Source organism: Ranitomeya imitator, chromosome 1 (assembly GCF_032444005.1).
Source record: "Ranitomeya imitator isolate aRanImi1 chromosome 1, aRanImi1.pri, whole genome shotgun sequence".
NCBI classification, from domain to species: Eukaryota; Metazoa; Chordata; class Amphibia; order Anura; family Dendrobatidae; genus Ranitomeya; species Ranitomeya imitator.
Window position 1 is genome coordinate 1,018,104,286 of NC_091282.1, and position 17,121 is coordinate 1,018,121,406.

General features: G+C 44.9%; 1 protein-coding gene across 1 annotated transcript in view; it reads left to right on the top strand.

Moving 5' to 3' along the window:
- The first annotated feature begins 12,283 nt into the window (after nt 1–12,283).
- The window catches only part of ELMOD2 (ELMO domain containing 2), a 58,258-nt gene continuing 53,420 nt past the window's right edge, over nt 12,284–17,121 (top strand). Inside the window, exon 1 of the mRNA XM_069743980.1 lies at nt 12,284–12,514. The gene's annotated coding sequence lies outside the window, so the exon portion shown is untranslated. The remainder of the gene's footprint in view (nt 12,515–17,121) is intronic.

The window sequence follows — 17,121 nt, forward strand, 5'->3', positions numbered from 1 at the left end:
TGTGTTACATACTACATGGCCTGTGCTATATGCTACGTGGCTGTCATATACTACGTGGGCTCTTATATACTACATGGCCTGTGCTATATGCAATGTGGCTGTGTTATATACTACGTGGGCTGTTATATACTACTTGGCTATGCTATATACTATGTGGGCTGTGTTATATACTACATGGGCTGTTATATACTACATGGGCTGTTATATACTACGTGGCTGTGCTATATACTACGTGGTTGGGCAATATACTACGTGGCTGCTATATACTACGTGGCTGTGCTATATACTACATGGGCTTTTATACTATGTGGCTGTGCTATATACTACGTGGCTATGCTATATACTATTTGGGCTGTGCTATATACTGCGTGGGCTGTGTTATATACTGCATGGGCTGTGCAATATACGTGGCTATGCTATATACTATGTGGGCTGTTATATACTACGTGGCTATGCTATATACTACGTGGGTGTTTATATACTACGTGGGCTGTTATATACTACATGGCCTGTGCTATATGCTACGTGGCTGTGTTATATACTACGTGGGCTGTGTTATATACTACATGGCCTGTCCTATATGCTACGTGGCTGTTATATACTACGTGGGCTGTTATATACTACGTGGGCTGTTATATACTACGTGGCTGTGCTATATACTACATGGCTGGGCAATATACTACGTGGCTGGGCAATATACTACGTGGCTGTGCTGTATACTACATGGGCTTTTATACTATGTGGCTGTGCTATATACTATGTGGCTATGTTATATACTACGTGCGCTGTGCTATATACTGTGTGGGCTGTGTTATATGCTGCGTGGGCTGTGCAATGTACAACGTGGCTATGCTATATACTATATGGGCTGTTATATACTACATGGGCTGTTATATACTACGTGGCTGTGTTATGTACGTGACTATGCTATATACTACGTGGACTGTGTTATATATGACGTGGCTGTGCTATATACTACGTGGGCTGTGCTATATACTGCGTGGGCTGTTATATACTGCGTGGGCTGTGAAATATACTACGTGGCTATGCTATATACTACGTGGGCTGTTATATACTACGTGGGCTGTTATATACTACGTGGCTGTGCTATATACTACGTGGGCTGTGCTGTAAACTACGTGGGCTGTGCTATATACTACGTGGGCTGTTATATACTGCGTGGGCTGTGAAATATACTATGTGGGCTGTGAAATATACTACGTGGCTATGTTATATACTATGTGGGCTGTGTTATATACTACGTGGCTATGCTATATACTACGTGGGCTGTTATATACTACGTGGGCTGTTATATACTACGTAGCCTGTGATATATGCTACGTGGCTGTGTTATGTACTATGTGGGCTGTGTTATATACTACATGGCCTGTGCTATATGCTACGTGGCTGTGTTATATACTATGTGGGCTGTTATATACTACATGGCCTGTGCTATATGCTACGTGGCTGTTATATACTACGTGGGCTGTGTTATATACTACGTGGGCTGTTATATACTACGTGGCTGTGCTATATACTACGTGGCTGGGCAATATACTACGTGGCTATGCTATATACTATGTGGGCTGTGTGATATACTACGTGGGCTGTTATATACTACGTGGCTGTGCTATATACTACGTGGCTGGGCAATATACTACACGACTGCTATATACTACGTGGCTGTGATATATAATACGTGGGCTTTTATACTATGTGGCTGTGCTATATACTACGTGGCTATGCTATATACTACATGGCTGTGCTGTATACTGCATGGGCTGTGTTATATACTGCGTGGGCTGTGCAATATAGAACGTGGCTATGCTATATACAATGTGGGCTGTTATATACTACGTGGGCTGTTATATACTACGTAGCCTGTGCTATATGCTACGTGGCTATGTTATGTACTACGTGGGCTGTTATATACTACATGGCCTGTGCTATATGCTACGTGGCTGTTATATACTATGTGGGCTCTTATATACTACATGGCCTGTGCTATATGCTATGTGGCTGTGTTATACACTACGTGGGCTGTTATATACTACATGGCTATGCTATGTACTATGTGGGCTGTGTTATACACTACGTGGGCTGTTATATACTACGTGGCTGTGCTATATACTACGTGGCTGGGCAATATACTATGTGGCTGCTATATACTACATGGCTGTGCTATATACTACGTGGACTTTTATACTATGTGGCTGTGCTATATACTACGTGGCTATGCTATATACTACGTGGCTATGCTATATACTGCGTGGGCTGTGTTATATACTGCATGGGCTGTACAATATACAACGTTGCTATGCTATATACTATGTGGGCTGTTATATACTACGTGGCTGTGTTATATACTATGTGGCTATGCTATATACTACGTGGCTGTGCTATATACTGCGTGGGCTGTGAAATATACTACGTGGCTATGCTATATACTATGTGGGCTGTGTTATATACTGCGTGGGCTGTGCAATATACAACATGGCTATGCTACATACTATGTGGGCTGTTATATACTACGTGGGCTGTTATATACTACGTAGCCTGTGCTATATGCTACGTGGCTGTTATGTACTACGTGGGCTGTTATATACTACATGGCCTGTGCTATATGCTACGTGGCTGTTATATACTACGTGGGCTCTTATATACTACATGGCCTGTGCTATATGCTATGTGGCTGTGTTATATACTACGTGGGCTGTTATATACTACGTGGCTATGCTTTATACTATGTGGGCTGTGTTATATACTACGTGGCTGTGCTATATACTACGTGGCTGGGCAATATACTACGTGGCTGCTATATACTACGTGGCTGTGCTATATACTACGTGGCTGTGCTATATACTACGTGGGCTTTTATACTATGTGGTTGTGCTATATACTACGTGGCTATGCTATATACTACGTGGCTATGCTATATACTGCGTGGGCTGTTATGTACTACGTGGGCTGTTATATACTACATGGCCTGTGCTATATGCTACGTGGCTGTGTTATATACTACGTGGGCTGTGTTATATACTACATGGCCTGTCCTATATGTTACGTGGCTGTTATATACTACGTGGGCTGTTATATACTACGTGGGCTGTTATATACTACGTGGCTGTGCTATATACTACATGGCTGGGCAATATACTACGTGGCTGGGCAATATACTACGTGGCTGTGCTGTATACTACATGGGCTTTTATACTATGTGGCTGTGCTATATACTACGTGGCTATGCTATATACTACGTGGGCTGTGCTATATACTGTGTGGGCTGTGTTATATACTGCGTGGGCTGTGCAATGTAAAACGTGGCTATGCTATATACTATGTGGGCTGTTATATACTACGTGGGCTGTTATATACTACGTGGCTGTGTTATATACGTGACTATGCTATATACTACGTGGACTGTGTTATATATGACGTGGCTGTGCTATATACTATGTGGGCTGTGCTATATACTGCGTGGGCTGTGTTATATACTGCGTGGGCTGTGAAATATACTACGTGGCTATGCTATATACTACGTGGCTATGCTATATACTATGTGGGCTGTGTTATATACTATGTGGGCTGTGTTATATACTACGTGGCTGTGCTATATACTACGTGGCTGGGCAATATACTACGTGGCTGCTATATACTACGTGGCTGTGCTATATACTACGTGGGCTTTTATACTATGTGGTTGTGCTTTATACTACGTGGCTATGCTATATACTACGTGGCTATGCTATATACTGCGTGGGCTGTTATATACTGCGTGGGCTGTGCAATATACAACGTGGCTATGCTATATACTACGTGGGCTGTTATATACTACGTAGCCTGTGCTATATGCTACGTGGCTGTGTTATGTACTACATGGGCTGTGTTATATACTACATGGCCTGTGCTATATGCTACGTGGCTGTCATATACTACGTGGGCTCTTATATACTACATGGCCTGTGCTATATGCAATGTGGCTGTGTTATATACTACGTGGGCTGTTATATACTACGTGGCTATGCTATATACTATGTGGGCTGTGTTATATACTACGTGGGCTGTTATATACTACATAGGCTGTTATATACTACGTGGCTGTGCTATATACTACGTGGTTGGGCAATATACTACGTGGCTGCTATATACTACGTGGCTGTGCTATATACTACATGGGCTTTTATACTATGTGGCTGTGCTATATACTACGTGGCTATACTATATACTATGTGGGCTGTGCTATATACTGCGTGGGCTGTGTTATATACTGCATGGGCTGTGCAATATACGTGGCTATGCTATATACTATGTGGGCTGTTATATACTACGTGGCTATGCTATATACTACGTGGGCGTTTATATACTACGTGGGCTGTTATATACTACGTAGCCTGTGCTATATGCTACGTGGCTGTGTTATGTACTACGTGGGCTGTTATATACTACATGGCCTGTGCTATATGCTACGTGGCTGTGTTATATACTACGTGGGCTGTGTTATATACTACATGGCCTGTCCTATATGCTACGTGGCTGTTATATACTATGTGGGCTGCTATATACTACGTGGGCTGTTATATACTACGTGGCTGTGCTATATACTACATGGCTGGGCAATATACTACGTGGCTGGGCAATATACTACGTGGCTGTGCTGTATACTACATGGGCTTTTATACTATGTGGCTGTGCTATATACTACGTGGCTGTGCTATATACTACGTGCGCTGTGCTATATACTGTGTGGGCTGTGTTATATACTGCGTGGGCTGTGCAATGTACAACGTGGCTATGCTATATACTATGTGGGCTGTTATATACTACGTGGGCTGTTATATACTACGTGGCTGTGTTATGTACGTGACTATGCTATATACTACGTGGACTGTGTTATATATGACGTGGCTGTGCTATATACTACGTGGGCTGTGCTATATACTGCGTGGGCTGTTATATACTGCGTGGGCTGTGAAATATACTACGTGGCTATGCTATATACTACGTGGGCTGTTATATACTACGTGGGCTGTTATATACTACGTGGCTGTGCTATATACTACGTGGGCTGTGCTATAAACTACGTGGGCTGTGCTATATACTACGTGGGCTGTTATATACTGCTTGGGCTGTGAAATATACTATGTGGGCTGTGAAATATACTACGTGGCTATGTTATATACTATGTGGGCTGTGTTATATACTACGTGGCTATGCTATATACTACATGGGCTGTTATATACTACGTGGGCTGTTATATACTACGTAGCCTGTGATATATGCTACGTGGCTGTGTTATGTACTACGTGGGCTGTGTTATATACTACATGGCCTGTGCTATATGCTACGTGGCTGTTATATACTATGTGGGCTGTGTTATATACTACATGGCCTGTGCTATATGCTACGTGGCTGTTATATACTACGTGGGCTGTGTTATATACTACGTGGGCTGTTATATACTACGTGGCTGTGCTATATACTACGTGGCTGGGCAATATACTATGTGGCTGCTATATACTACGTGGGCTGTTATATACTACGTGGCTATGCTATATACTACGTGGGCTGTTATATACTACGTGGGCTGTTATATACTACGTGGCTGTGCTATATACTGCGTGGTTGGGCAATATACTACGTGGCTGCAATATACTACGTGGCTGTGCTATATACTATATCGGCTTTTATACTATGTGACTGTGCTATATACTACGTGGCTATGCTATATACTATGTGGGCTGTGCTATATACAGCGTGGGCTGTGTTATATATTGCATGGGCTGTGCAATATACGTGGCTATGCTATATACTATGTGGGCTGTTATATACTACGTGGGCTGTTATATACTACGTGTCTGTGTTATATACTACATGGCTATGCTATATACTACGTGGACTGTGTTATATATTACGTGGCTGTGCTATATACTACGTGGGCTGTGCTATATACTGCGTGGGCTGTGTTATATACTGCGTGGGCTGTGAAATATACTATGTGGCTATGCTATATACTACGTGGGCTGTTATATACTACGTGGGCTGTTATATACTACGTAGCCTGTGCTATATGCTACGTGGCTGTGTTATGTACTATGGGGACTGTACTATATACTACATGGCCTGTGCTATATGCTACGTGGCTGTTGTATACTATGTGGGCTCTTATATACTACATGGCCTGTGCTATATGCTACGTGGTTGTGTTATACACGTGGGCTGTTATATACTACGTGGCTATGCTATATACTATGTGGGCTGTGTTATATACTACGTGGGCTGTTATATACTACGTGGCTGTGCTATATACTACGTGGCTGGCCAATATACTACGTGGCTGTGCTATATACTACGTGGGCTTTTATACTATGTGGCTGTGCTATATACTACGTGGCTATGCTATATACTACGTGGCTATGCTTTATACTGCGTGGGCTGTGTTATATACTGCGTGAGCTGTGCAATATACAACATGGCTATGCTATATACTATGTCGGCTGTTATATACTACGTGGGCTGTTATATACTATGTAGCCTGTGCTATATGCTACGTGGCTGTGTTATGTACTACGTGGGCTGTGTTATATGCTACGTGGCTGTTATATACTACGTGGGCTCTTATATACTACATGGCCTGTGCTATATGCTATGTGGCTGTGTTATATACTACGTAGGCTGTTATATACTACGTGGCTATGCTATATACTATGTGGGCTGTGTTATGTACTACGTGGGCTGTTACGTGGCTGTGCTATATACTACGTGACTGGGCAATATACTACGTGGCTGCTATATACTACGTGGCTGTGCTATATACTACGTGGGCTTTTATACTATGTGGCTGTGCTATATACTACGTGGCTATGCTATATACTACGTGGCTATGCTGTATACTGCGTGGGCTGTGTTATATACTGTGTGTGCTGTGCAATATACAACGTGGCTATGCTATATACTATGTGGGCTGTTATATACTACGTGGGCTGTTATATACTACGTAGCCTGTGCTATATGCTACGTGGTTGTGTTATGTACTACATGGGCGGTGTTATATACTACATGGCCTGTGCTATATGCTACGTAAGTGTTATATACTACGTGGGCTCTTATATACTACATGGCCTCTGCTATATGCTATGTGGCTGTGTTATATACTACGTGGGCTGTTATATACTACGTGGCTATGCTATATACTATGTGGGCTGTGTGATATACTACGTGGGCTGTTATATACTACGTGGCTGTGCTATATACTACGTGGCTGGGTAATATACTACGCGGCTGCTATATACTACGTGGCTGTGATATATAATACGTGAGCTTTTATACTATGTGGCTGTGCTATATACTACGTGGCTATGCTATATACTACATGGCTATGCTGTATACTGCATGGGCTGTGTTATATACTGCGTGGGCTGTGCAATATACAACGTGGCTATGCTATATACTATGTGGGCTGTTATATACTACGTAGCCTGTGCTATATGCTACGTGGCTGTTATGTACTACGTGGGCTGTTATAAACTACATGGCCTGTGCTATATGCTACGTGGCTGTTATATACTACATGGCCTGTGCTATATGCTATGTGGCTGTGTTATACACTACGTGGGCTGTTATATACTACATGGCTATGCTATGTACTATGTGGGCTGTGCTATATACTACGTGGGCTGTTATATACTACGTGGCTGTGCTATATACTACGTGGCTGGGCAATATACTATGTGGCTGCTATATACTACATGGCTGTGCTATATATTACGTGGGCTTTTATACTATGTGGCTGTGCTATATACTACGTGGCTATGCTATATACTGCGTGGGCTGTGTTATATACTGCATGGGCTGTGCAATATACAACGTTGCTATGCTATATACTATGTGGGCTGTTATATACTACGTGGCTGTGTTATATACTATGTGGCTATGCCATATACTACGTGGCTGTGCTATATACTGCGTGGGCTGTGAAATATACTACGTGGCTATGCTATATACTATGTGGGCTGTGTTATATACTGCGTGGGCTGTGCAATGTACAACATGGCTATGCTACATACTATGTGGGCTGTTATATACTACGTGGGCTGTTATATACTACGTAGCCTGTGCTATATGCTATGTGGCTGTGTTATGTACTACGTGGGCTGTTATATACTACATGGCCTGTGCTATATGCTACGTGGCTGTTATATACTACGTGGGCTCTTATATACTACATGGCCTGTGCTATATGCTATGTGGCTGTGTTATATACTACGTGGGCTGTTATATACTACGTGGCTGTGCTATATACTATGTGGGCTGTGTTATATACTATGTGGGCTGTGTTATATACTACGTGGCTGGGCAATATACTATGTGGCTGCTATATACTACGTGGCTGTGCTATATACTATGTGGGCTTTTATACTATGTGGTTGTGCTATATACTACGTGGCTATGCTATATACTACGTGGCTAGGCTATATACTGCGTGGGCAGTGTTATATACTGCGTGGGCTGTGCAATATACAAGTGGCTATGCTATATACTATGTGGGTTGTGTTATATACGTGGGCTGTTATATACTACGTGGCTATGCTATATACTATGTGGGCTGTGTTATATACTACGTGGGCTGTTATATACTACGTGGCTGTGCTATATACTACGTGGCTGGCCAATATACTACGTGGCTGTGCTATATACTACGTGGGCTTTTATACTATGTGGCTGTGCTATATACTACGTGGCTATGCTATATACTACGTGGCTATGCTATATACTGCGTGGGCTGTTATATACTGCGTGGGCTGTGCAATATACAACATGGCTATGCTATATACTATGTGGGCTGTTATATACTACGTGGGCTGTTATATACTATGTAGCCTGTGCTATATGCTACGTGGCTGTGTTATGTACTACATGGGCTGTGTCATATACTACATGTCCTGTGCTATATGCTACGTGGCTGTTATATACTACGTGGGCTCTTATATACTACATGGCCTGTGCTATTTGCTATGTGGCTGTGTTATATACTACGTAGGCTGTTATATACTACGTGGCTATGCTATATACTATGTGGGCTGTGTTATGTACTACGTGGCTGTGCTATATACTACGTGGCTGGGCAATATACTACGTGGCTGCTATATACTACGTGGCTGTGCTATATACTATGTGGGCTTTTATACTATGTGGCTGTGCTATATACTACGTGGCTATGATATATACTACGTGGCTATGCTGTATACTGCATGGGCTGTGTTATATACTGCGTGTGATGTGCAATATACAACGTGGCTATGCTATATACTATGTGGGCTGTTATATACTATGTGGGCTGTTATATACTACGTAGCCTGTGCTATATGCTACGTGGGCTGGTATATACTACATGGCCTGTGCTATATGCTACGTGGCTGTTATATACTACGTGGGCTCTTATATACTACATGGCCTCTGCTATATGCTATGTGGCTGTGTTATATACTACGTGGGCTGTTATATACTACGTGGCTATGCTATATACTACGTGGGCTGTGTGATATACTACGTGGGCTGTTATACACTACGTGGCTGTGCTATATACTACGTGGCTGGGCAATATACTACGCCGCTGCTATATACTACGTGGCTGTGATATATAATACGTGGGCTTTTATACTATGTGGCTGTGCTATATACTACGTGGCTATGCTATATACTACATGGCTATGCTGTATACTGCATGGGCTGCGTTATATACTGCGTGGGCTGTGCAATATACAACGTGGCTATGCTATATACTATGTGGGCTGTTATATACTACGTGGGCTGTTATATACTACGTAGCCTGTGCTATATGCTACGTGGCTGTGTTATGTACTACGTGGGCTGTTATAAACTACATGGCCTGTGCTATATGCTACGTGGCTGTTATATACTACGTGGGCTCTTATATACTACATGGCCTGTGCTATATGCTATGTGGCTGTTATACACTACGTGGGCTGTTATATACTACATGGCTATGCTATGTACTATGTGGGCTGTGTTATATACTACGTGGGCTGTTATATACTACGTGGCTGTGCTATATACTACGTGGCTGGGCAATATACTATGTGGCTGCTATATACTACATGGCTGTGCTATATACTACGTGGGCTTTTATACTATGTGGCTGTGCTATATACTACGTGGCTATGCTATATACTACGTGGGCTGTTATATACTACGTGGCTGTTATATACTATGTGGCTATGCTATATACTACGTGGCTGTGCTATATATTGCTTGGGCTGTGAAATATACTACGTGGCTATGCTATATACTATGTGGGCTGTGTTATATACTGCGTGGGCTGTGCAATATACAACATGGCTATGCTACATACTATGTGGGCTGTTATATACTACGTGGGCTGTTATATACTACGTAGCCTGTGCTATATGCTACGTGGCTGTGCTATATGCTACGTGGGCTGTTATATACTACATGGCCTGTGCTATATGCTACGTAAGTGTTATATACTACGTGGGCTCTTATATACTACATGGCCTCTGCTATATGCTATGTGGCTGTTATATACTACGTGGGCTGTTATATACTACGTGGCTATGCTATATACTATGTGGGCTGTGTGATATACTACGTGGGCTGTTATACACTACGTGGCTGTGCTATATACTACGTGGCTGGGCAATATACTACGCGGCTGCTATATACTACGTGGCTGTAATATATAATACGTGGGCTTTTATACTATGTGGCTGTGCTATATACTACGTGGCTATGCTATATACTACATGGCTATGCTGTATACTGCATGGGCTGTGTTATATACTGCGTGGGCTGTGCAATATACAACGTGGCTATGCTATATACTATGTGGGCTGTTATATACTACGTGGGCTGTTATATACTACGTAGCCTGTGCTATATGCTACGTGGCTGTGTTATGTACTACGTGGGCTGTTATAAACTACATGGCCTGTGCTATATGCTATGTGGCTGTTATATACTACGTGGGCTCTTATATACTACATGGCCTGTGCTATATGCTATGTGGCTGTTATACACTACGTGGGCTGTTATATACTACGTGGCTGTGCTATATACTACGTGGCTGGGCAATATACTATGTGGCTGCTATATACTACATGGCTGTGCTATATACTACGTGGGCTTTTATACTATGTGGCTGTGCTATATACTACGTGGCTATGCTATATACTACGTGGGCTGTTATATACTACGTGGCTGTTTTATATACTATGTGGCTATGCTATATACTACGTGGCTGTGCTATATACTGCGTGGGCTGTGAAATATACTATGTGGGCTGTGTTGTATACTGCGTGGGCTGTGCAATATACAACATGGCTATGCTACATACTATGTGGGCTGTTATATACTACGTGGGCTGTTATATACTACGTAGCCTGTGCTATATGCTACGTGGCTGTTATGTACTACGTGGGCTGTTATGTACTACATGGCCTGTGCTATATGCTACGTGGCTGTTATATACTACGTGGGCTCTTATATACTACATGGCCTGTGCTATATGCTATGTGGCTGTGTTATATACTACGTGGGCTGTTATATACTACGTGGCTATGCTATATACTATGTGGGCTGTGTTATATACTACGTGGCTGGGCAATATACTACGTCGCTGCTATATACTACGTGGCTGTGCTATATACTGCGTGGGCTGTGAAATATACTACGTGGCTATGCTATATACTATGTGGGCTGTGTTATATACTGCGTGGGCTGTGCAATATACAACATGGCTATGCTATATACTATGTGGGCTGTTATATACTACGTGGGCTGTTATATACTACGTGGCTGTGCATTCTAGAATACTATTCTGCATTCCATTCTGGTACTTGTCACACTTGCCATATGTGCTGCCTGTACATGTGCACAGCCCCACAGATTATGATGGGTGTACGGACATGTGGCGGGCGTTACAGGTGGCAGCTCGGTAATGCTGCAGTTCTGAGGGAAGGGCTGAACCCGACATTGATGAAGCCAGTCATCTCAGTATGGGCCGCACTGACTTGTCCCGGGGTCAGCGCTCTGGGTCCATTGGTTTTGACTAGACCAGCGCCACATCGCATTGTGAGCTACGACAGAGCACAATGGCAGATGTGAGCACAGGGCAACATCAGCGTTAGGAAGTTCAAGCAGGGTGACGAGCCGCATATAACAGCTTCCCTCCGCGCCACTGCTGAATTCTGGGGTCTCCATAGTGACGGTTCCCGTCGCTCCGTTATCTGCGTCATACAACACTAGAGGCCCCGCGACAGGATGTGCTTAGGTCTCCAACAGCAGCCATTATGGCGGAGGCAGCGCTGCTCTGGGCTCTATACGATCGGCGCCAACAACATGGCTGCTCCTGACTTACCTCCAATGTAACAGCTCGCTTGTGCTGTGAGTGACGTGTCCTGACAGCTTTCCTGTGTAACGATACACTGCTCGTATACGTGCGGTGCTGCGACCAACACGGAGTCTGCTCCTCCACCAGGTGAGGGCTGTGGAGTTCCCCATTATAACAATTATCTGCCCCCTCTGGTGGCAAAACTCGGCGGCCACATACAGGAACACATCACATGGCAGGCACTACACATACAAGAACACATCACATGGCAGGCACTACACATACAGGAACACTTCACATGGCAGGCACTACACATACAGGAACACATCACATGGCAGGCACTACACATACAGGAACACAGTACATGGCAGGCACTACTACACATACAGGAACACATCACATGGCAGGCACTACACATACAAGAACACATCACATGGCAGGCACTACACATACAGGAACACATCACATGGCAGGCACTACACATACAGGAACACATCACATGGCAGGCACTACACATACAGGAACACATCACATGGCAGGCACTACACATACAGGAACACATCACATGGCAGGCACTACACATACAGGAACACAGTACATGGCAGGCACTACTACACATACAGGAACACATCACATGGCAGGCACTACACATACAGGAACACATCACATGGCAGGCACTACACATACAGGAACACATCACATGGCAGGCACTACACATACAGGAACACAGTACATGGCAGGCACTACTACACATACAGGAACACATCACATGGCAGGCACTACACATACAGGAACACATCACATGGCAGGCACTACACATACAGGAACACAGTACATGGCAGGCACTACACATACAGGAACACTTCACATGGCAGGCACTACACATACAGGAACACATCACATGGCAGGCACTACACATACAGGAACACTTCACATGGCAGGCACTACACATACAGGAACACATCACATGGCAGGCACTACACATACAGGAACACATCACATGGCAGGCACTACACATACAGGAACACTTCACATGGCAGGCACTACACATACAGGAACACATCACATGGCAGGCACTACACATACAGGAACACATCACATGGCAGGCACTACACATACAGGAACACTTCACATGGCAGGAACTACACATACAGGAACACAGTACATGGCAGGCACTACACATACAGGAACACTTCACATGGCAGGCACTACACATACAGGAACACAGTACATGGCAGGCACTACACATACAGGAACACTTCACATGGCAGGCACTACACATACAGGAACACAGTACATGGCAGGCACTACACATACAGGAACACTTCACATGGCAGGCACTACACATACAGGAACACTTCACATGGCAGGCACTACACATACAGGAACACTTCACATGGCAGGCACTACACATACAGGAACACTTCACATGGCAGGCACTACACATACAGGAACACAGTACATGGCAGGCACTACACATACAGGAACACATCACATGGCAGGCACTACACATACAGGAACACAGTACATGGCAGGCACTACTACACATACAGGAACACATCACATGGCAGGCACTACTACACATACAGGAACAGTACATGGCAGGCACTACTACACATACAGGAACACTTCACATGGCAGGCACTACACATACAGGAACACAGTACATGGCAGGCACTACTACACATACAGGAACACATCACATGGCAGGCAGAACTACACAGAGCAGTACATGGCAGGCACTACTACACATACAGGAACAGTACATGGCAGGCAGAACTACACATACAGGAACACAGTAGATGGCAGGCAGAACTACACATACAGGAACACAGTACATGGCAGGCACTACCCATACAGGAACAGTACATGACAGGCACTACTACACATACAGGAACAGTACATGGCAGGCACTACTACACATACAGGAACACAGTACATGGCAGGCAGAACTACACATGCAGGAACAGTACATGGCAGGCAGAACTACCCATACAGGAACAGTACATGGCAGGCACTACTACCCATACAGGAACAGTACATGACAGGCACTACTACCCATACAGGAACAGTACATGACAGGCACTACTATACATACAGGAACAGTACATGGCAGGCACTACTACACATACAGGAACACAGTACATGGCAGGCAGAACTACACATGCAGGAACAGTACATGGCAGGCACTACTACACATACAGCCCGGGAACACAGTACATGGCAGGCAGAACTACACATACAGGAACACATCACATGGCAGGCACTTCTACACATACAGGAACACATCACATGGAAGGCAGAATTACACATACAGGAGCAGTACATGGCAGGCAGAACTACACATACAGGAACAGTACATGGCAGGCATTACCACACATACAGGAACAGTACATGGCAGGCATTACCACACATACAGGAACAGTACATGGCAAGCACTACTACACATACAGGAACAAAGTACATGGCAGGCACTACTACACACAGGAACACAGTACATGGCAGGCACTACTACACATACAGGAACACAGTACATGGCAGGCACTACTGCACATACAGGAACACATCTCATAGCAGGCAGAACTACACATACAGGAACACAGATGGCAGGAACTACTACACATACAGGAACACAATAGATGGCAGGAAGAACTACACATACAGGAACACAATAGATGGCAGGCAGAACTACACATGCAGGGACGCTGTACACGGCAGGCGCTGCTACACATGCAGGAACGCTGTACATGGCAGGCACTACTACACATACAGGAACACAGTACATGGCAGGCACTACTACACATACAGGAACACATCTCATAGCAGGCAGAACTACACATACAGGAACACAGATGGCAGGAACTACTACACATACAGGAACACAATAGATGGCAGGAAGAACTACACATACAGGAACACAATAGATGGCAGGCAGAACTACACATGCAGGGACGCTGTACACGGCAGGCGCTGCTACACATGCAGGAACGCTGTACATGGCAGGCGCTGCATACAGGGACGCTGTACACGGCAGGCGCTGTTACACATACAGGGACGCGGTACATGGCAGGCGCTGCTACACATACAGGGACGCATGGCAGGCGCTGCTACACATACAGGGACACGGTACACGGCAGGCGCTGCTACACATACAGGGATGCTGTACACGGCAGGCGCTGCTACACATACAGGGACGCTGTACACGGCAGGCGCTGCTACACATACAGGGGCGCTGTACGCGGCGGGCGCTGTACGCGGCAGGCGCTGCTACACATACAGAGACGCTGTACGCGGCTGGCGCTGCTACACATACAGAGACGCTGTACGCGGCAGGCGCTGCTACACATGCAGAGACGCTGTACGCGGCAGGTGCTGCTACACATACAGGGACGCTGTACACGGCAGGCGCTGCTACACATACAGGGACGCTGTACACGGCAGGCGCTGCTACACATACAGGAGCGCTGTACGCGGCAGGTGCTGCTACACATACAGGGGCGCTGTACGCGGCAGGTGCTGCTACACATACAGGGACGCTGTACGCGGCAGGCGCTGCTACACATACAGGAGCGCTGTACGCGGCAGGTGCTGCTACACATACAGGGTCATGTCTACCATTGTGTAGAACCTGCTCTTCTTTGTACAACAGTCTATAAAAGTCTGGGAAGTGAGGACGATCATTCCACTCCCAAAACTCCAGAAGTTGCCCCATTTTGGGATGTTGTAGGATTTTAGCTGCTCAACAGTCCTCGGTGTTTGCTGTATTTTTCATTTCATAATGCTCCAAATATTTTCTATTCGTGAAAGCTCTGGGCTGCACAGGACCAGTTCATCACCCAAACTTTTCTATTGTTGTGCTGGATGCAGTATGTGGTTTATCATTGTATGGCTGAAATATCCAAGGCCTTCCCTGAAATAGACATTGCCTGGATGGGAGCATATGTTGTTCTAAAACCTCTGTATAATGCTCAGCATTGATTGTGTTTTCCAAGACGTGTTAGCTGTCCAAAACATAGACACAAATGCAATTCCATGCCATCAGAGATGCAGGCTATTAAATTGTATGCTGTGTGAGACAGTAACCGGTGTTATATGCGAGGGTCGCTCTGTCTCCCTCTGGATGTGCAGAGAAGCAAATGGAGGCTGTGAGAGTGTATTGCAGTCACAGGCATAGCTGTGGTTGCAATGTAGAATAGAAGTAAGTGTTTATTTATGGCAAGTTATTTGTCCAAGGCAGATTTAAGAAAACTTGCTCTGGGCTTTTATTTTTGAAACGGACTACAGGATGGTAGTGGGGCAGTCTGTTTCTTCTCCTGCCCCGGGTTTTCCATGCGGCCAACGGCCACAGGTTCTTTTGTTAAAAAAAAAAAAGCCCCTGCAGCAGAGGGTTGGGTGTGTCAGTTTTGGTCTTGCAAGCAGGCAGAGCAGAAGGCTCTGTAGATCTCATACCGTGTGAGGCAACAGAGGGCCAAACGGAGCCAAAAGGCCTGGCACCCTCAGTGTACACGGCAGTGCAGTCGCCCACGGCAACCAGTCACGGACTGTCTTGTTTCCTGGCTGCGATCCGGATGATACTGCGTGCTGTGACACACTGTGTGAGTTTGGACATTAAACACGTTTTGCTGTGAACTTTCCTGTGGTCACTGCCTGTCACACTGCACCAACCCCGCTGCATTACAGCTGATAAGCTGGTCCCAGTCCTTTTGAGTGCACAGGACACGGCATCCGTGGTTTCCATACACAATTTTGATTCA